The sequence below is a fragment of the Panthera tigris genome, chromosome B3 (assembly GCF_018350195.1).
Source record: "Panthera tigris isolate Pti1 chromosome B3, P.tigris_Pti1_mat1.1, whole genome shotgun sequence".
NCBI lineage: Eukaryota > Metazoa > Chordata > Mammalia > Carnivora > Felidae > Panthera > Panthera tigris.
Window position 1 is genome coordinate 15,819,192 of NC_056665.1, and position 22,242 is coordinate 15,841,433.

Here is a 22,242-nt window from a genome sequence, read left to right on the forward strand (position 1 = left end):
GCTGCCTAGAAATTATATGGATAATGAGGAAGGGATTGGGGAGTCATTTTTTTTTTTAATAAATAGTATTAAATTCAAATGAATAACTGCCTTTCCCAGGGGAAAGAGAAAGTAAAGAGGCACAAAGCTGAGCCCAGGGCCCTTTTAGCTCATGAGTCAAGAAGATGGTTAGGGTTTGAAACGGTATGGAGAAGGTGGAGCCAGTGGACTAGGGGAAAAGTAGGATAAAGGAGAAGTAAGTTATGCCAACTCTGCCATCAACGATATAAATACTGAAATCATCAAGAAATATGGCCTGAGTGGCATTTGTGCAACAGGCAACGGACTGGGGGCAAACTCTTCAAGGAATTGGGGGAATCCCCACAAAGAAGAAGGAGCTACTGTCACAACAAAATCCCCACCTTTTCATTAGATTTCCCTTCGATTTGTGGAGTTAATAAACTTCGTTTGTGAACAGCCGTTCAGACCCTAAGTCCCTTTTCTAGTGGATTTTGTGATAAGAACAGAATATTAAAAGAGGACTTCTTGTGCTTCTCCTAGAAAGACATCGTGAAGAAAATGAAAGGAAAGCCACAGACCATGGGGGAGTATTTGGGAAGTCCGTATCGATAAAGTTCTCATATTCAGGTTGCATAAACGGAGCTTACAACTCAAGAAAAGGGACAACAACGCGATAATCCAATTAAAAATAGGACAAAGAATAAGCACATCAGGGGGCGCCCGGGTGGCTCAGTCAGTTAAGTGTCTGACTTTGGCTCAGGCCACGATCTCACAATTTGTGGGTTCGAGCCCCCCGTCAGGCTCTGGCAGAGCCTGTTTGGGATTCTCTCTTTCCCTCTCTCTCTGCCCCTCCCCTGCTCCTCTCTATCTCTCTCCCTCAAAATAAACAGAAAAACATTAAAAAAAAAAAAAAAGGAATAAGCACATCAAGAGGTGCCCATGAAAATCAAAATCACCATGAGATACCACAATATATGTACTAAAATAGTGAGATTAAAGAAAATGGACAATACAAAGGGCTGATAAAGATGTGAAGGCACTGGAACCCCTATATTGCTGATAAGAGTGCGAAACCAGGCGGACACTTTAGAAAATAATTGGACAGTTTTACAAAATTAATTACTCATTTACATGACCCAGCAGTCATATCCTTAGATATTAACTAGGGAAGGCATAAGGACATGCAAAGATATATATGCAAATATTTATAGCAGCTTTATTAATCATAACCCCAAACTGGAGATAAAACTATCTACCAATTATTGAATCATTAAGAGAATGAAAAAAACTGGTGATACGTCAAAAATACGGAATACTTCTTTTTTGTTTGTTTGTTATGATTTTATTATTTTTTTAAGATGGAGTACTTCTCAGCACTAAAAAGAAACAAAATTGCTATAAATATAACAAAATAGATGAATATCCAAGTAGTGCACCACATGAGAGAAAAAATAAAAGAAAATGCTATGTAGTTGATCCTTAAGCAACTTGGGGTTCTTTAGGGGCACCAACCCCCTATACAGCCAAAAATCCATGTATAACCTTGGACTCTTGCAAAAGCGTAACCACTAATAGCCTACCATTGACAGGAAGCCTTACCGGTAACATAAACTGTTGGTATAGAGTCAACCGCATGTTGTATTTTTTTCATTCACATGACTATGGGTTGAGCTGTGCCCCCCAAAGTTTGTGTGTTGACGTCCTAACCCGTGGTATCTCTGAATATAACCTTATTTCCAGGTAAGAGTCTTTACAGAGGTAGTCAAGTTAAATGAGGTCATTTGGTGGGTCCCAATCCAATATGACTAGTGTCCCTATTAAAAGGGAAAATCTGGGAACAGACAGAGACGCATAGGGAAAAAATGATGTGACGACCCAAGGAGAAGATGGCCATCTTCGAGTGAAGGAGGGAGGCTTGGACCAGAATGTTCCCTCGCAGCCCTCAGAAGGAACCCACCCTACCAATGCCTTAATCTCAGACTCTTAGCCCCCAGGACTGTGAGACAATAAATTTCTGTTGTTAAGCCCCCCAGTGTGTGGCACTTTGCTACGGCAGCCATTGGAAAATGAATACAGATGACTTGTGGAAAAGGCCAAAATATAGGGACAGAAATCAGACAAATGGGTTCCAGAGGTGAAGGGAAGGAGAGGATATACCTCACAGAAGGATGAAAAGAATGTTCCTGGACTATCAACATTTATTTATACTTATCTGTCAAAACTCCTCAGACTCTACATCTTAAAAGGATGCATCTTACTCTATGTAAGTTACGTCTTAACAAGCCTGACTTTCACATGGTTTGCAACCTTTCCTCAGTTGCTCTGCTGTTGGTCTTTATTGAAACCCCCATGGCTATTGGTAGAAGTGGATAATGGAAGAAAAGACCAGGAGAATAGCCCCACGTGGAGCTTGAGAGGCACAGTGGGAGTGGAAGCAAGAGGTAGGAAGACAGGAGATGAGACGCAGTGAGGCTAAGCACTAGAGGATTATGGGACTTCTGAAGACACAAAGAGACTTACATAGAGGCACAAAGAGTAACTTTGAGGAGAGGACAAGTAGAGCGGATTTTCAGGAAGTGTTACTGTGTGCAACTAAATGAGGTCTTGTCCATCATTATGCCCTCAAGGAAACCATTAGTAAACATCTACATTGCTCACGGTTTTGGGAGTCAGACACAACGGTCATTTTGTACCTAACACTGATGAGCAGAGCCCTCAAGAGGAAGCGGGACCCTGCTTTGCTCAGGTTTCCTATTTATTGATTTATTTACATGCCAGCTTCCCCCATAGAGCAGGGATCAGACCTGGCGAATTCGCTCTCCCTCTCTCCTGCTTCTTGCATCTAGCACGATTTCAGGGGCAACCTGATGGCTGACCATCGAATCTACGCTGAAGTACGCCGACTTTTCCATGTCACACAGTGACGGCCTTGGCATATGGGCTATAGTAATCCCAGTAAAATAAGCACGTGGTGCCATTGGCACAAACTCTGTGTATTCGCACATAACCTTGCCTATCTATGGATACAATTTTTAAAGTTTATTTTGAGAGACAGAGAGCAAGTGGGGGAGGGGCAGAGAGAGAGAGAGAGAGAGAGGGTGACAGAGTCCTAAGCAGGCTCTGCACTATCAGCACAGACCCCAATGTGGGGCCCGAACTCACGAGCTGTGAGATCGTGACCTGAGCCAAAGTTGGACGCTTAACCGACTGAGCCACCCAGGTGCCCCTACATGTCAAATTTTTATAACTACCTGTTATGTCAGGAGACTCGTACATAACCCTCCTGTTAAATAAGACTAAAATGCATTCTTTGACTTTTCCTATACATCAGAATATGAACAAATCTGGTCTCTGATTTTACACAACAGTTAAGGCAGTGCTTTCTGAGTGTCCCAAGGTGAGTTTGATGTTGCATCCAAAATGATAAACGCTGGGTATTTCAGTGGTACCAAGGTCCTATTTTGTTTTCTATGTCTGGGTATAGTCAGAGACTGGGAACACTACTCCCCGCCAATACCATTTCGTGGGAAGAAGCATGACTTTTATATTTTATAGAGAATCCATAGATTAAATAATCGTATCAGAAAAGGAATAACGGCGCATCGCAGAGAATATAATGCCCAAACATTGTAACCTACGACGATTTGGACTTTTTTTTTTTTTTTTAACGTGGAAGAACATTATGGCATGTAAAAAAGAACCTTACAAATGACTGTTTCTTTAGAAGCTGCATCTGAGTGGAGACAAGCACAGATGTCTTTATTAGGCTCTAGTCTAAGTAGCTTCCCTCGAGGGGACCCTGGCGGGTGAGTATTAACAGGCTGATGCCTAATCTGTGCGAATCTCTGGGCTCATTACGGTGCTCATTAGCAGTGGGTGACCTCACAAGGAGGGATGCGGTATTGCGATTTCTCTCATTCTCTGGGCCGTGTGTTTACTCTAGGGGTAAGCATGCGGGCTTTCAGACGCACACCCTTAAAACGAACTATTGTTCACGCGCAGATCACGAGCCCGTTTCCACTAAACACCCCTCTTCAGCCTGCAGTTTCCGTACCATGAAGATGACGATGAGGCATTTTCACATGTGGCACTTTTATTTGTATTCATTCTGGCTTCCAGGGAACCACTTTCCTGGGGGAAAAAAAAATCAAGTTGTGAACTTCACTTGTGTGTTTATTGGGGGGAAAATGAAGTTATGAAGGTTTTTTTGTTTTGTTTTTAATTACTGCAATTTTCCTTATCAGAAGCACCTGCCTGCTTTGAGCTCTGGCTGTTGCAGGTATAACTTCTGCCGTAATTTAGGTCACATGAAGGGAAAGCCGACAGCGTTGATCTGCGCTGTGATGAAAATTTAAATATATGCTGTGGAAAGTGGCAGAAATTGAGACGTTGACTTGATTTTCTTTGCCATAAGCAGTTCGATTTTTGTGAGGGTACCCGTAATGGATTTTTTTCCTTTTTCATGTAAAAATTGAGTCTCATTCTACCCCCGCCCCACACTTTGGCAATAGCTCACAATCTTAGCTGAACTGTCATCATGTCAATTTCTTAATCAAAAGCAAATGTCACACAATTCAACAGTCACCGTTTTAAACATTTTTTTAAAGATGTTTATTTATTTTTGAGAGAGAGAGAGAAAGAGCGAGAGCGCAAGCTGGGGAGGGGCAGAAAGAGAGGGAGACAGAGGATCCGAAGCGGGCTCTGTGCCCACAGCAGACATTCCAATGCGGGGCTCGAACTCACGAGCCCTGAGATTATGACCTGAGCCGAAGTCAGACGCTAACCGACCGAGCCACCCAGGCACCCCTCAACACTGTTTTTGTACGATTTCATACTCTATAAAATAATGGTAACGCTTTTCGTTAAAGTGCGCTGTTCATGTAAGCACTTAAACTGGATTCGAATCAGGAACTAGACTTCAGGATCATCTCAGTTGTGTTGGTAACAAGCACAGTCAGAGGGAGAAAAAAGAAAAAAAAAAGGAGCACCAAATGGACTGTCTTCCAATCTATGACTGAATTGCCATTTCCTCTACATTCATTTGGGAAATTAAAACCAGAAAACTCATTTGAAACTCTTTTTTTTAAATAAGAGAATCCATTACGAACTCAGTGACTTTGCATATTTTCACTGATTTTATGTCCACCTACACAGCAAAGTACTTTTTGTGACTCACTTGGGGGAAAAATAGCCTTGACCCTCGCTTTGAGTCACTTGCTTAATAGAGACTGGCTCAGGAACACTGTAAATGTGGTTAAGCCACAAGTTAATTAAGTTGGACACCATTGCTGGGAGTTGGCAAGGGTGAAGAGAGAATTATAAAGTTAGTACTTTGACACCAGAGAGATTTCTTTTTGTTAAAAAAAATACATATAAAAGTTGTAACCTTACATTAGGGAATTAATTTACAGAAAACCAAGAGACGTTTGTTTAAAACCTTAGTTCTTCACACATCTCTGATCTTTTGTACATATTCTCATTGCAATCCATTCCGAGTTTTTGCATCAAAAACAAATATTTTAAAAGATACACGCACACACACACACACACACACACACACACAGAGGCAGCAATGTACTAAAAGGAGACCGCCCAAATCTTAACTGGAATATGCTCTAAAATGGCCTCAAAATTGGAAAACAGCATGTATTACCCCACAAATAAAATATAAGGATGTGGGGTGCCTGGGTGGCTCAGTAGGTTGGGCATCCGACTTCGGCTCAGGTCATGATCTCACGGTTTGGGCTCTGTGCTGACAGCTCAGCCTGAAGGCTGCTTCAGATTCTGTGTCTCCCTCTCTCTTGCCCCTCCTCCACTCATGCTCTGTCTCTATCAAAAAAATGAATAAATGTTAATTTTTTTTAAATAGAAGGATGTGATTTTAAGCAAACCAGAAAAAGCTATAAAATGCATCAGAAGAGTTTGGAGAATTTTCAGACAAGATTCAAGCACAAGAGATTGAAATGGTGTTTCAAGTTGTGAGATTGTCATGGTGAAGTAAGTGATCTTCTAAAAACTATTCTTTCCCCATTACCGGAGATGTAAAGTAGGCCTCGGTGTAGTTATGTACACGGAAGAGTGAAAGTCTCCCCTTATGCTAGTGGCAGATTGGGAAATATAGCCTCTAGGGCAGGGGAAGGGAGGGCACACTATTTGTTTGAACCTCTCCCATGCACAGGGCATTGTGATAGTTTACAATGGGCATACGAGGCCCTCAGAGTGACAGCAGAGAACATTCTTCAGGCTACCGCTCCTGTGGCCCATTCACGGTGGGATATCACTTCCTTACTATTGTGACATCTCTCCTTGGTTATATTCAGGACGCATCTCAGCAAGCACAGGGATTTTGAAATAAGGACTTTAATAAAGAGATTTGGTGAAAAAAAAATGCCCAAACTCCTCTATGACATGCACTAACAGGTTAATGAAGCGTGAATGCGTTCGGACGGGTCAGCGAGAGAGAGCAATGCTGAGTAACAAACAGACCCGACTGTAGTTCGGCTCTAGTAACCAGTCTCAAACCCATCTCAACAAGGGAAGATCTACAAGTCTTCATCTGTAATCACAATCTCCCAAAAGGTTTGTTTCCCCATAATTTATTTGGTGACAGAACTCGATGTGCATTGCCACGATGCCTCCAGTGCAGTTTCTATTACCCCTACTCAGCGTGACTAGCCATATATTTCAGTCAGAAATATTGTGGTAGATAATAGTGGGGAGGTGGGGGCTGCCCAGACCACACTGACAACACGAGATAATGTACTTTTCCGAAGTCTGAAAACTGGATTTTTTAAAAAAAATTCCCATAGTCATAGATTTGATCTGCCGATGTCTTGGCCTGCCTTTCTGCTTTCCGGACCCAGCCTTTCCTCAAGTGAAAATGTGGCTCATTTACAAATGGATAAGAGGGGGTAAAATATAAAACCCAAGACTATAGGACCTAGGGGAACTTAGCCACTATAGGACCTAGGGCCACGCTAGCCAGGCCACTTTCTTGACCCCATGGTGACCCTCACTTCCAGGATCTTCGCTCTCTCCCTCATCATTGTGAGTTCAGTCTTCACAGGTTTTCGTACAGAGGTAGGTGGTTTTTCCCACTTTGGTAGGCTTTTGAGATGCTGGCTGCTGAGGAGGTCCAGACCTTCAATTTGGGTGTTGTGGAGAGCTTCATTTTTCTTGGAATGGCTTGTTCTCTCCCTGCTGTTCTTGTGTGAAGAGAAAGATTAAAGGGACACACAGTGAGCTCTGTCTTTTGATAGCAAGTACTATTCCAAAATCTCTTTGGCTCTTCAGACTTTTTTTTTTTTTTTTGCAGAGAACTTTTCAGGATTATCATAGCCAAGTTCCCCTAGGTCCTATAGTCTTGGGTTTTATATTTTACCCCCTCTTATCCATTTGTAAATGAGCCACATTTTCACTTGTGCTAATATGCCCCCAAACCTTGTAAGGTGGGTGTTATTAAACCCATTTATAGATTTGGTAGATGAAACTCACAAATATTAAGAAACATATCTCAACTCCTCCCGTTCAGAATTTGGTCTGGGGAGCTGGGGGTATGTATCACTATCGCCCAGATGCAGAGTCTCACCCCCCATTCCAGACCGGCTGAGTCAGATTCTGCAATTTAACCACGTTCCCGGGTGATTCTTATATGCACTCAAGAATCCAGGCTTCAAATTAGGAAAAAATCAGTTACATTGACATTTTGACCGTAAAATAGAAAATCATAAAAGTAAATAAGACGTGCAGAGACACTTAGCGTAAAGAGTTATCCTAAAACCACGATTTCTTTTCAGACTCCTAATTGTTTCAACGAACCCTTCCGTAGCCTCAAATAACTACTAACGCTGCAACTTTGATAAATGATTGGCAAAGAATAGGATGGTTGATAATGATGAGGCAAATATCTGGTGTGATCGCCCGTGGACTCCTGGAGTGCAGCTGGTGGCTCACTGAGTTGGTGCCTGGCTAATAAGGCCAAAGGTCAGGCCCCCTTCCAGTTGCTGTGTGCATGACGAAACAGCCACAACAAGGGGCCTGATCCTTGAAAATTCCTCTTTCTCCGGACCGTCTAAGGAGGGGGATGCAAACCAATTGTGATCCTGAAGTCTTGACTTTTCAATCAGAAGAGAAGTTTTTGTTGTTGTTGTTATTGTTGTTGTTGTTGTTGTTGTTGTTTACTGTCTGTAAGGCCCATGAGCAGCACAGAAGAAAGCACTGTCCCCAGCTGCCCAGCTCCAGAAGGCTCTGGTAGCCTCTGTGCATGGCCAGCACTGCCTCTAGCTTTTTCACTCTTTCTCTTCCACTCTCATCTGTGTATCTCTGACTGTGACTCCCATCCAGGCAATACGTAAACCCTGGACACAAGGATTCTGGTGTAAGGCCTGAACAACCGACCTGCACCCTATTTATATCCACTCTTCAACTCTGTAGGTGTTACCGCTCTGCCAAGTCTCGGTGCACCCGCTTTCCCCGCCATTACACAGGAGAAAAGTGGGTCTTAGAAAGGTTCAGTGACAAAAGTCACACGGGTCTGAATGGCAGAGCTAGAATCAAAGTCCAGGTCTATTTGACAACAATTTGGTTGAAGCTCTCATTTCAGAGCTCACTCATCAGCCAGAACCGATCACCAATCAGGAGAATCTTCCTACCATAAAAGAGTATCACGGTGAGAAGTTATTTTGATGAAGGATTCCGTGGTGTGTATTCGGAGCTCTTGGGAGGACCTAGAAAGTGCCGTCGGTTCAAAGACATCTTCTCCCAGGGGTAGAAAACTGCTGTTTGAAGGGCTGAATTTAGACCACAGGTCTGGCTGGCCCATTGGTAAATTTCATTGTTATTCTTGTTACTCTTTTAACCGCTAATCTTTCATTTTTGAATATCTTTAGGCTTAGCAGTTCTTTCCAGCTGCTGCCGACATCACCCGTGTTTAGCGGTCTACACTCTCCTGGTTCATAATTCATAGATATCGGTCACCTGATCGATTCCACCCAGAAATTTAAATTTATGACTGCTGATTTCTCTCTCACTAACCAAAGCACCGTACTATTTATCCGATATGTTCAGCCTTACAACCTCACGTGTGGTATTTCCTTGAAAGCCAAACAAAACAAAAGAACGAAAGAATTCTTCAAAAGATACTACCAGTATTTATTTATTTATCCATTTCCTTCACCTGCTAATATAATCCTAGATCCTTCACACGGCTGAAGGGGAGCTGGGTGAGGGCACACGCTTCTGTCTTGACACCTGCTTACCTCACTCTTTTTTTTATTTTTATTTTTTAACGTTTATTCATTTTAGACACAGAGAGAGAGCATGAATGGGGGAAGGTCAGAGAGAGAGGGAGACACAGAATCTGAAACAGGCTCCAGGCTCTGAGCTCTCAGCACAGAGCCCGATGCGGGGCTCGAACTCATGGACCGCGAGATCATGACCTGAGCCGAAGTCGGTCGCCCAACCGACTGAGCCACCCAGGCGCCCCTTACCTCGCTTTTAATGGCCGTCACCAATTTCAAGCAGTAGGAAAGCTTCATTACACACGGCATCATTCACATATTTTTGTCGCTGCCCCTCAAGATGAGACACTACTTTGTCTCAGCTCAGTTGGGTGGGATTTGTCCTATTTCAACCAGACTATACAGGGTATGGGGGGGGGGGGGGGGTTACACGCAGTCCTAATATCTCAATGGCTTGAAGCAGCTGCGCTCCCTCTGTTGTGACATAGGTGCTCTACTCTTCGGAGACCCAGACTGACTGAGCATTTCCACTCCAGCCATGATCAGTCACCACCCCGGAGGGGAAGGGGTCTGGCACTGAAATGCTTGATCCTGCGGTGACGCCCATCACTTTGCTCGCAGCTCATTGGCCAGAACTTTTCACGTGGCCCGCTCACCAGGGGGCCAAGAATTTCACTCTTACGGTGGCCCTAGGAGGTAGAGACCTCTGTCCGTCTTGTTTACTTCTTTTACCGTGTTATATTCCTTTTTCTTAAAGGATTTGTTTTTTTCCTGAAGTTCACGGACATTTCTTTTTGCCTGAACCTCAAAACAATTCCTAGATCTTTATGGCACCAGTGAATAAAGTTCGGAAATTAAAGCGGTCTAGCCCCGGTACACCAGTAGCCCCCACTTCCAATTCGATGAAGGCCATTATGGACCAGCTATGTCATAAGAAAATCTACTATGATGATATAATTTTCTTCCCTTCATTACTCAGAGACAGTGGTCTTATTTCATTACCCGTATTTGTAGACATTCAGTATGTGGTGATTCTTTGGGGATGGTGATTATTTTGCTGTAATACTTCTGAAAGGATCTGGTACCATGCTTTATGAGCAGAAATGAAAGCGATCTACCCATTTAACCCAGAAGAAAAACATCGTTTTAAAATGAAAACATCTCGTTTCATTTCAATTTGTATAACTGGATTTATAGTATTTATGTTGCAACCTTTCTTTCCCCACCCCCTGCCCCAAGCCCAGTAGTCTTTTAGCATTTAGAACGTGGTTGTTCATCAGATTTCCATCGGATTCTCTTAATGCAGGTGTCTTTTTATTTTCCTCTGGCTAGAACCCACTACTCCCAACTTGATCGCAATGTCTCTGGTGCAGTAAGAAGTCCTCTTGCCAAGGAGCAAAAGACTTATCTTTATATTTCCTAGTGAAACTCCCAGTTTACTGCGTCTCTCTTCCTGTCCCTTAATCACATCGTTTTATCTGTAAAAAAAAATTGTCATGAGCCTCCCAAACATAATTCATACAGGTCATCTGGCCTGTTATTAGCGGCTCTGGGACAAAACACACACGTGATTTACTAAGGCTGTTCGGTCATTTTAAAAACCTCTTACTTCGGCAAGAGACTATATCCCCATCCTGTTGGGTCAGAGCCCGCCTGCTTGTAGCCAGACTGGGGACAGATAACAGGCGCAGGAGAAGGTTTCAGACTCTTGATGTCAACACGATAAGCCTGTAAAATTGTATGGACGCAAGTAACGCGGTGTTCCCCAAGCAACTGCCAGAAGCCGGTGGCTCAGAAATTCAGAAAGCCCCTCTCGTGGAGCCAGAGAAGGCGCCAGCCACTGGTCACTGGCTCCGGCAGGCCACTCCCTTCGGAGCTTGTCAAGGAGCAGGCAGCTCACGGGGGTCTGTGAAGTCATTCCAGAGAGCTCACCATGGGAACCGAGGGAGAGCTCTGTGCTTTAAGGACACACACAGCTGTGATGTCACAGGCACAAAGATAATAAAATGTGGCTAGCGTGGTGTTAGCTACACCTTGGCCCTTTTGTCTTCTTTCCCAGCTCCTATAATTTTGTATCCTTGTGCGAATCGCCTCATTAGGGAAAGAGACTCAAAATTGGGGTCAGAGTATTTAAACCTGACCTGTGCAGAGGCCAGACAAGGCTGGGGCCCACCGAGGTTTCACTTCAGAGCCCCAGACCACCCCCGAGGTGACACCAATTCAAGCCTCATTTTATAAAGGCCTTATTAATTATTGTCCTTATAAGAAGGAGAAGAAGCCTTATAAAGAAATGTGTCATTCTCAGAGTAGGAGTGGGCAGACAAAAAAAGGAAGAGAGAGGGAGAGGGAGAGAGAGAGAGAAAGGAACAGAAGATCAAAAGGGAGCTTTTTTTTCCCTTTTGCTTTTCATACTTCCAAACCTCAAAGGAGGTGGGGGAACAATCAGGCTCAGGGGTCTCGTGTGCTTTCTGGCAATTAGACTCAGCTGATGGGCTGAAAGGGATTGAATGGCAGGGTTCAAGGCCCTTCTCCCGAGCTGCAGACAACAGGCTTTTCCAAAGCAGCCGAGCAGCAGACACCATCGAAATCATTTCAAATGGAGACTTACAGAGAGGATTCATTAATTCACTGGCCTAAACAATTACGGGAACATATAATGTCTCTATAAACACTTTGATAAAGACTGTCATCTTAGACCTTCATTTTCCCTATTTTATTAGAGAGTTTTAATGCCATGTTGGAAAGGCATCTTTTATTTCTCCAATTACTAAATTATAAACCCTTTTGCTGAAAATCATCCACCCCTAAATAGCTAAATATTTCATTTTTAGCATTAGGCTGCCGAATCCGAAAGAAAAAAAGTATGCAAATATATATATATTCGTGTATATGTATGTGTGTGTGTTTGTATATGTGTGTTTGTCTATGTGTGTATAGATACGTATATATTTGTGTGTGTGTATGTGTATATATATATATATATATATATATATATATATAAATTTTCTACCCTCAAATCTGTAAAGCTCAGGTTGTCATCTGGCTCAAGCCAAAGCAGATTTGCTCTCCGGTTTGGTCATTCTTGTACAACCTTCTAATAATACTCAGTTTCTTCTCATCTATTTAATTTTTAGTTGATAGAGAAAATAAAGTTTATTGTCAATTTAGTCGAAGTTAGCTAACCAGAGGGGAGGTAGAGGTAATAATCTAGTATGGTGTGTGTGTGTGTGTGTGTGTAGCGGGGGCTGGTCAGTGATTTTTCTATTTGGAACATTATCTAGATATTAAAAAAAATAAATAAAGCAAAAAAAAAAAATAAGCGTAGGAGCTATTTGGGCTTCGGGCCGGCTGAACATTTGGAAGCCGAAAGAAAACGCAAGTGTCGAGGCTCAGGCACACGCAGCAAGAATGAATGAGGTTGAATCTCGAGTAATCTACTCCCCCAGAGGAAGGGGGTTGCAATGATCATGGTGCGTTTGGTCACAGCCCAAATGAGACGTAATTTGCAAAAGAGCACCATTAACCAGCCTTTCAGAAGATGGGGCTGGTTTTTTAAAACAGTCTCTGAACCAAGATCAGCTTCGTAACGCCAGTTATTTTCTCCACAGGGTTTTTCACCTATAGTACCTGGTAGGCTTTGATTTTTAGGTGGAGCTGACCTCTTGCACATTGCCCCTGAGCAGATATATCTGCTCCTCTTTGCTTGCCAGCACAGAGAAAATGTTTATACGTGGGTGATCACGTTGGGCTGCTCAGCAGGGCAAGGGTTAACTACTTACATACTGTCGACCCCTTTCAAGCAGGGACTGAGAACTGCTGCTTCTAGGCAACCACATCAAGCACTTGAGGGCTTTGGTAATCGCTGATGACAAAGTAATAATAAAAAGAAATATGGCCGCTCTTGGAGCATCTTTCATCTACGTACGGTGGGGCACCTGTTGCACAAAAGGCCAGAACTTTGCCTGACGTATTTGGAAACTGAGGTAACTGGCCCCCTTGCCTTTCCCAGAGGCAACCAAGCTGACTGGAAACCAGAGCCAAAGCACTTGACTTGTCTGCCTCACTTGGGAGAGTGGGCCCATCTTGATTCGCAGGAAGATGGCACCCGCTTTGGCCTCCTCAAGTGCTGGAGTGCCCTTGGGGGCCAAGAGGGAAAGACGCGTGGGAGTGGTTATTCAGACAGGCAAAGGCTTAGGCTTCACAGAGAACATCTTCCCTGACACATGATACCCTCAAGGTCTGGACATAAGCACCTCCTGAGAAACAGGGTGGTATTAAAAAACTCCCTGGATAAGATACGTTTACCATATCAGCTTTGAATGGTCTCCTTGACTTTCCTGGTGTAGGACAGGAGGTCGCAAGGATTGCCATGGAAGTATAAGACTAGGAGTTTTTGGTCTATTCCCCTGAGATCATCCTTCTAGAAACACAGTTTTGTCAAGTAACAAATAGAGACTAGCGTTCGTGCTTTTGATGGATGAGCTTTTATTTTATGCAAATGGTTCCCAGGTTACTTTTCTTCTCAGGGTGGGTGAAAAAGTTTTAAAAGAGGGCATCGTGTGATCTGGGCGTGATGGTTGCTTCATTCTCTGCTGCAGAACACGAGAGCAACAGAGCCAGCTTTGTTTCACCTCACTGCGAATGGCCGAGGGGAGACGGGCCACCCTTGTTGGCCCCCGTGCCTGGCAGAGGGAGGATGACTGACATTTTCCGAGGGCTATGTGCTGTTTAGCTTTCTAACGGAATCACCTCTTCTTCCTTACAGAAGAGAAGGTGAGATTACGGGAGGTGTTGGCCTTGACCCAGGTTTGCAATGCTGGGAACAATGCTGGTCCGAGCCTTCACCAGGTCCTGTCTCCCTCCAAAGTGGAAGTCTTTGCCACTTCATTCACTTGTTTATTAATTTCTTCAGTTACTCATCCTTTCATTAACTCACGTGTCTGACAAGCAAATGTCCGCAGGCCAGTGAACGGTTAATCAAAATATGGTGTGTGGGGCACCTGGGTGGCTCAGCCGGTTAAGCATCCGACTTCGGCTCAGGTCATGATCTTGCAGTTCATGAGTTCGAGTCCCACATCAGGCTCTGTGCTGACAGCTCGGAGCCTGGAGCCTGCTTCGAATTCTGTGTCTCCCTTTCTCTCTGCCCCTGTCCCGCTCATGCCCTGTCTCTCTGTCTCTCTTTCTGTCAAAAATAAACATTAAAAAAATTTTAAAAAAAAGTTTTTTATTCTGGGGGGGGAGCAGAGAGAGGGAGAGAGAGAGAGAGAGAGAGAGAATCCCAAGCAGGTTCCATAACAGTTGCAGGGCTCGATCCCATGACTCTGAGATCATCACCTCAGCCAAATTCAAGAGTTGGACACTCAACCGACTGAGCCACATAGGCACCTTTATATTTTACAATTAAAAAAAAATCTTTGAAAACTTATCATATTCTATATACTGCACTAATTCCAGAGAATATGGGGGCTGAATATCAAGACGACTTTTACAATTAAAAAAAATCTTTCTTAAAATGAAGGCAATTTTTTTTCTCTGGCCCATAGTTATCCCAGACTTGTCCTTCAAACAGGCTGTGTCTGAGTTGAACAAGATGGCATTCACTGTCTAGGTTAAGGAGGATGAACACTCACACACACACACACACACACACACACACACACACACACACATTTTCCTGCTTATCCAAAGACGGTGTTAGTTAGACTCAGTTTTAATCATATTTCAATATAAGGGCAGAACTTGCAAAGACTGTAACACTGAATAAAGTAGAGAGGTTTCATTGTCTTCAAGTGTATTCTAATTGTTACTCTGAATGTCCATTGTCCTTTTCTTTTGTCGTTGTCACACTTTATTACAACTGAAGAAGGTGTTCTCATGTAAAATTTAAAAGACGTAAGTCACAATGTTGTTGTTGTTGTTGAAGCATAGAAGTATCTTCTGTCAGCAAAGCAAGCGGATTGCATATTATGTGTCAAAACAGTACTTAATTTCCTTGACACTTACCTCTGTTAATTTCCCCTCAATTCTGCTTTGATCTATATACGTTCTTCCTTTTGTTCTGTGTCAATTAAATGTTGAGTTTGCCGGAGGGCAGTCTCTCCCTTTCCCCTCTTCCTGGTGCGCCCTTTCTCTGAGCACAGGGCTGGGAGAAGTGGAGTTGCTGTCTCGCTGTGTGACACACAAGTGTGCCTCCAGCATCTGAAATATTAATGCCCAGTGTCAGGTAGCACATGACCGGGAGGTGCACCTGCCTGGAGATTTGAATTAGAGTTCTCACCCCTCTCCCCTAGGACGCTTCTCACCCCTCCTCCCCTAGGAGGCTTCGTGGTTGTTGATACTTGGCTCAAATGTACACATTTCGAAATCTGCCGGGTAGATTCAAGAGTTTAATTTCTGAAAGCGCCAAGCTGTTTAAATTTAAACCCCACCATCTTTGCGGCAGAGACGTGCATTCTTTATTCATTTCCAGTTATATTGATCACCTGTTCGTTTTACAAAATCTTTCCTTTTTTGTCCGAATGTAGACGGATGCAGAATGCCAGTTTTGAAGGAGGCAAAACGGACATGTGTTGGGCTGGTTGAAGAGGGGTGAGTGTGGGCGGGGGGAGGGTCCTAGAGCCCATCCACATCAGTCTGGTTGACTTCCCCCCAAGATATGCTGTCTCAGCCATTGACGAGGGCACCCCCACTGAACCTCGTTTGAAATGACAAAGGATTGACTCTCTTCCCAGCCAATCCACTCTTTCCTGGGCACCTCGCAATCGTCTTCTCTTGGAGATGTAGAACCTGACATTACATGTACTTAAATTCCCCTTTTGCCTCCATGGCTCGTGGGAGAGCTCATTTTATTCTGCCTTAGCCTCCAGAAGTTTTCTTCACATTTTTCTTCCAGAGAACAACCGCTTGTCTGTTTTGGCCCCGCCAAAATCATCGGACTCAAGCTTATCTCCATCATGATAAATAATCCACATTCCTCTCTCAGTTGGTCACTTAACCATTGAAACTCTGAAGCAAACTCCTGTTCCCAGTGAAAGACTATCTAGACCTCTCAGCATGTTACCATTCGTTCAACAAATATTCACTGAGTTTCTCATTGGGGGTCATCAGAGGTGAATCTCTCACACCCCTCCCTTCAAGAGGCTTGCAGACAGGGCCTCCTGGGGGACTCGTCAGTCAAGCAGCATCCGACTCTTGGTTTAGGCCCAGGTCATGACCTCCTCCTGGCTCGTGAGTTCTAGCCCTGAGTTGGGCTCTGGGCTGACAGTGCGGAGCCTGTTGGGGATTCTCTCTCTCTCTCTCTGCTCCTCCTCGGTGCTTTATCTCTCCCTCAAAAATAAATAAACTTAAAAAAAAAAAAAGAGGGAAAGACTTGCAGACAAGTAAGGGGTGAGATGAATATGTTTGTGTATAGAAAGAGGACTATGAAAAAATAATGCTATGAACCAAAGTGCCTGCTGGGTGCCAGGCATTTGCCGTTATTTATTCTGATCATCACTGTAAACCAGCAACATTTTTAACCTTCCTTTTTATTGTATGATGAAGCTGAGTTTTCAGAAAGGTTAACTGAATCAGATCTGATCTCAAAGCCCGTGCTTTTTTCTATCCAGCACATCACCTACGGGCCGCTCCACGAAAGACCATCAAGGCCCTCGATGCATTAGGTGACACCTTAGCCACAGTGCTATAGGGTCCTGCTCCTGCATATATGGCTCTTAGGCTCAAAGTAAACAGCACTCATCAGCTCCAAACAGTACTCATCCGGCAACTTCTAGAAGGCCAGACTGGCTTCAGTCAAAATGAAATGAAACCCACGGCACACTTTCTCTTTTCACCCCAAACCAGGGCAGGGTTCACGGCCTCCTGACCCACGTGAGTGGGAAGAGCCCACATCTGGCTTTCTAATTAACTGATGTCATTCACTAGACAGGTCATTTAAGCATCTCTAGGCGTCAGGACCAGAGCGTGGGAAATGAACGCGAAAACCCCTGCCAGAGGCGTGCACTCTAAAGATTGATTTATGATCCAAAATTATAAAAGTCATACGTGAAGCCTACTCAGTCTCCGGTGGACTCCAAAAGCTCTTCGGAGAAGACTTAAGAACTCCTGTCGCATGAGAAGTGCACCAGACCTTTCGTGGTAGAGACAGATTTTACAGATGCTAGTCAGCGGCGGTAGGTGTTGGCAGGGAGGGAGTTAACTGAACGTGCCCCAGAGCCATCCAGAATTTTCAGCTAAGAGGGTGTTCACTCTGCTGTGAACCCCAATTAAAAATAAAACCCCTAGCTGGGAGAGCCCGCCCCATCCTTAGGATCAACAAGATTTGATTCACTGAGATCGCACTGTACTAACTGTGTTGTAGAGTAATACAGTATATATGCCTCCTCTAGGGAGGCACAAAAGAGGCGGCTTAATTATCATCTAGCCAGAAGGATGGGGCATAGTTAACACCTTTCTGGGTGGGCTGAAATTAATGACCCCTTCCCCCCACTATTGCCTATCTCCAAGCCCCTTTATAAATGGCTATATAACACAGTAGTTGGTATTCAGATCACAAGAGAGGGCATTTAGTGAAAGCATTTGTCTACAGGGCTTGATCTCTTTTTAATTTTATTCAGATTTACAACTGTGTTATTAAGTAAGATAACTGGATCCTGTCTGAAGTCGATCAGGGCCTTCCTCACTCACATCTGAACATCTGAAGTTGACATTAATTTTCGCGATTGGACGTAATGCTTTTTCCCTAAGTGTTTTCGCAGGCTGCTTTCCCGCGGCCGCCCTGAACCCTCCGTTCTTGCCAGGCTGTGTGTGCAGCCTGCCTCCCACTTCAGGCGAGGAGAGTGGGCTTTGGGGACAAAAAGATCGGACTACTGAAGTGTGTTGGAGAAGCTTTAAAATTTCACAGATGGTCAAATGGCTGGGGAATTTGCTTTCTCTTTGGGCAAAGAGAGAACTGTCACATCGAATAGTGATATGTGAATTTAATGTAGCGTTTTCTTCGTGAAGTATACAGATACGTATGGTATATGCATATGCAGGTACACGCACCCACATAATAATGGCATCGTCTCCTGAAATCATGCGTCTGTGGTTCACAAAGTGGCGAGAGCAAGATTGCTGATGTCACGGATGTCATGTGATGTCATTAGGTCATGTGGTAATCCACACTACAGGCTTGAAATAAGGACATTATTAGCCCCACTTTACATTTGAGAAAAGTGACCTTCCAAGCCTAAGTGATTAATTCAAAGCTAATGAGGATGAGAGTAAAGACTCACACCCATTTTTTTTTTTTTTTTTTGACTCTAAATTCAGTGGCATTCAATTATTTACTCTGCCTTTTCTGGAAGTAAAGTCACGGTTACGAGGAGCCCACCTTCTCATTCTCTCAATTTTCTTTCTCTCAAGTGGCATTCATGGTGCAGCAGTCAGGAACACTGGGTTCGATTTCCACTTGCAAAATCTGTGTGCTGCTCAGGTGAGGTATTTAACCTCTTTCAACTTGGTCCCCGCATGTAAAAATGGGGAGAAAAAAGTACTATTTAAAGAAAATTTCCCCAGGACATAATAATGCGAGAAAAGTGCTTAGACTATGTTCTTTTGTCAATAACCTATAAGTAACCTACTCCACTCCTTGGGAGGTTTACATGTATTCTTTATATGACAAAACATTTCATGCTTTGCATACCCACATAGGATCTGCTAGGAATCCTTAGATCTTGGCTCAAAAAAGAAATGTTCATGGGGCACATTTTGAAGATAAAGACTTGAAGTGGGAGATTTCCTAAGTGTGGTTCTGGTGTTCTGCATTAGTGTATTTATTCACCTAGTGAGACAGAACAGAATCTGTCTATCGTCTCACTCCTGAAGCCCATTTGGGTCACCTTGATGCGACTCTGAGGCCCGTGGAGCCTCAGACCTTTTAAGACCGAAAAAGTGGTAGCCGAAATATTGTAAGTAGATCTAAAGCAAATGATTACAAAGACAATTAGGCCAAGTAGATGTGACCTAGAAGGTCAGGAAAGAGGCAATCAGGTCAGGTTTTGTTGAATGCTTTACTCCCATTTTAGCTGGCTTTAACAGATCTCATAGCAGATGGCAGTCCTTGTCTTAGGAAAGCCCAAAGGTTATCACATAAGCTTCTAACAATCAGTATTAATATCTCATTCTCAAAAGTTAATTTCCTCTTATAATGACGGTTGTACAGAATAATACAGAAGTCCAGAAAATACTTACTCATGTTGGAAAAAAAAAAAAAAAAGGAAAAGATCCCCCTTCATTTTTCAAAAAACTTACTCCAGGGTCCCTTTATTTATTCAGAAGATATTTAATAAGTACACATGAGGTGCTAAACATTGGAATCAGTGGTTGGGATTCAGTTGTGAGTGTATGAGTTTTAATGGAGTCTACACTCTAGTGGGGCATCTAGACAGACCATCATCGAATAAGCACGGTGATGAACACCTAAGAGATTTAGAAGTGAAATAAAAATGAGTACCAAAAGAGATAGGAAAATGGTTCTATCGAAAGAGATAAGAAAGAAACATGACGTTATTGGGAACAGGGGATTCTACGAAAGGCTTTCCTGAAGCACATGTAGCTTAAGCCTCTTAAGATCTAAAGGATGGGGGAGAAAGAACTAGATGGGATGAGAGGAAGGGTTAGAGAAAGAAGGATGAGCATGTGTAAAATCCTGATGGTGGGAAGAAGAGTAGCTTACAAGAAGTCTGGAAGGAGCCAATGGGGCAGGCGGAGAGAGAATGACCAGGATGGAGACGTAGGACCCAGTTAGCAAGCTAACCAGTGACCAGACCATGTGGTGCTACCATGAAGATTTTGTTCTTCCCTTAAGACTGGTGGGAAACCTTTCCACAGCGCCAAGCAGAGATAGAATAGAATCAGATTTGTTCTTTGAAAAGATTATTTGGACTGCTGTGGGAATAATGGACTCTGGGAGCCAAGTACTGCCAGAAAGAGAGAGTGCCAGCTTGGAGATGGTAGTAGAGATCATGAAAAAAGTAGATAGACTCAAGAAATATTTTGCAGGTGAAGTTGAAAGGATTGGGTAATGGCTTGGCTAGTTCTGGAGGTGAGGGGTGGAGAAGTCAAGGACAATTCTACAATTGAACACATTCCAGGGTCATTCATTAAATTAGGCAACACTGAGAAAGGCTGAATTTTGAGTACATCAAGTTTGAGTGGCATTGGGCCATTCAAACAGACGCTAAAGAGAGGAGACGGGATGTCTGGATTTAAAGATATTGGACAATATCTGGATGCACATAGAATACTGTGAGTTGTTGGCATTTGATGCTCTAATAATGGAAGCCCTGGACTTAGCTGAGATCTTTCAGGGGCTGTATTTCTTATAGAGTGACCTGAAAAACAGCCAAGATGAGTGACTTCAAACATTAAAGACTAGGTGGATGTGCATTAATCCACAAAAAACACCGTGCAGGTGCCTCAAGAGAAGTAGGAGAATCGGAAGAATGTTGTGTCATGAAAACCAAAGGAAGGGGAAGGAGTGATTAAGAGTATAAAATGCTCTGAGAAGTCAACATGAGCACGAAGAATCATCCACTGCATTTACCAGTGCTGTGGCCACTGTGGCCAAGAAAGATCCCTTTTGCCAAGTGAAGGCATATTCACACGGTAGAGGGAGGGACAAGTGGAAGGGTAGCAAACGGAAACTGAGTATGTACAATATTCTTAGGGAATTTGGCCATAAGGACAAAGAGGGTCGCCTCCATTCTCAGGACTGTAGAGACCATCTACACGTTCCTGGTACCCAAATCCGCTATTTCTGGACTTGACGTCCGTCAGGGTTTCAGGTCCTATCCATCTGACCTTTGAACCTCTTCTGAAAATCACATATATCTCAACCCCATTAAATGACAAACGGAGCTGGCCCCGCCTGCCCTTGGCCCAGATCTCCTCTTCCTTCAGCGAATGGCACCTTCCTTCACCCAGCTCACGAAGGCGGAAGCTGGTGTTGTCTTCCCTTCCCCCCTCCCTCAGGCTCCACATTTCAGTAATTACCAACTCTGACCTATACCTCAAGTCTACCCACTTCTCTAACTGACACCCCACGCTTGCACGCCCAACTGGGAACCCTTGCTTTGTACCCCCAACGTCCCAAAGTTCTCACAACCTTCTCCGCCCCACTATGCTTGAGTTCCTCTGGCAGGGGAAACCTCGACATTTTCCTTGACTTCTCTTTCTCTCCCACATTCAACCAGTGAGAAAACCTTCTGGCTCTTTGGTAGACGTTTGTCCATAACGTAACTGTTTCTCATTGCCACCTCTGTTCCCCTGATCAGGCCACCAAGATATATTGCTTGGACTATTACAGTAGTTCTGCTCGTTAGGCTTCCGGACATGCTCATTTATATTTCCCCGCGTGGAAGCCAAAGCAATCTGTAGAGACTTTTCCTGGCTTCCACATCTAAACTAGCTACTGCACTTTCTTTGTTGCTCGCATTGCTTGTTTTATTTCCTTCACAGCACAAGCAGTGGTCATTTTGGGGAATGCATATAAACGTTTTCCCTTGTTTGTTTGTTTTTTTAATGTCCTTTATGTTTTTTTCCCCATCAGAATGCAAGCTCCGTGAGAAACAGAGATGTTCACCGTTGTAGTGTGACTTACACATTGTCTGGTATATAGTAGAAGCTCATGTAAAAAGGTTTGAATAAATAAGTGTGGGAGTTACTATTAGCCCAGAAATAAGCTAGGGCCAGACCTGCTGCTAGAACCCTTCAATAGTTCTGACTATAAAGAAGGGTCATACTCATGGCAGCAGATAAGAGTGAGGATATACACACGGAGAGCGTTATCGGTGAAAAGTCTCTGTTTACCTGGACTTAGTTGAAGAAATGTCAGATTTTGGTATTTGATGCTATGAATCCTTTTTTAAATTTTTTTTTATTACATTCATTTATTTTTGAGAATCAGAGCATGAGCAGGGGAGGGGCAGAGAGAGACACACACACAAAATCCGAAGCAGGC

At 43.6% G+C, this 22,242-nt stretch overlaps 1 long non-coding RNA gene across 1 annotated transcript; it reads left to right on the forward strand.

Moving 5' to 3' along the window:
- Positions 1 to 6,436: 6,436 nt before the first annotated feature.
- On the forward strand, positions 6,437 to 8,154 carry LOC122239192. Its single transcript, XR_006218146.1, has 2 exons — positions 6,437 to 6,579; positions 7,797 to 8,154. It is a non-coding gene; the product is annotated as an uncharacterized LOC122239192 (long non-coding RNA).
- The last annotated feature ends 14,088 nt before the right edge of the window (positions 8,155 to 22,242 follow it).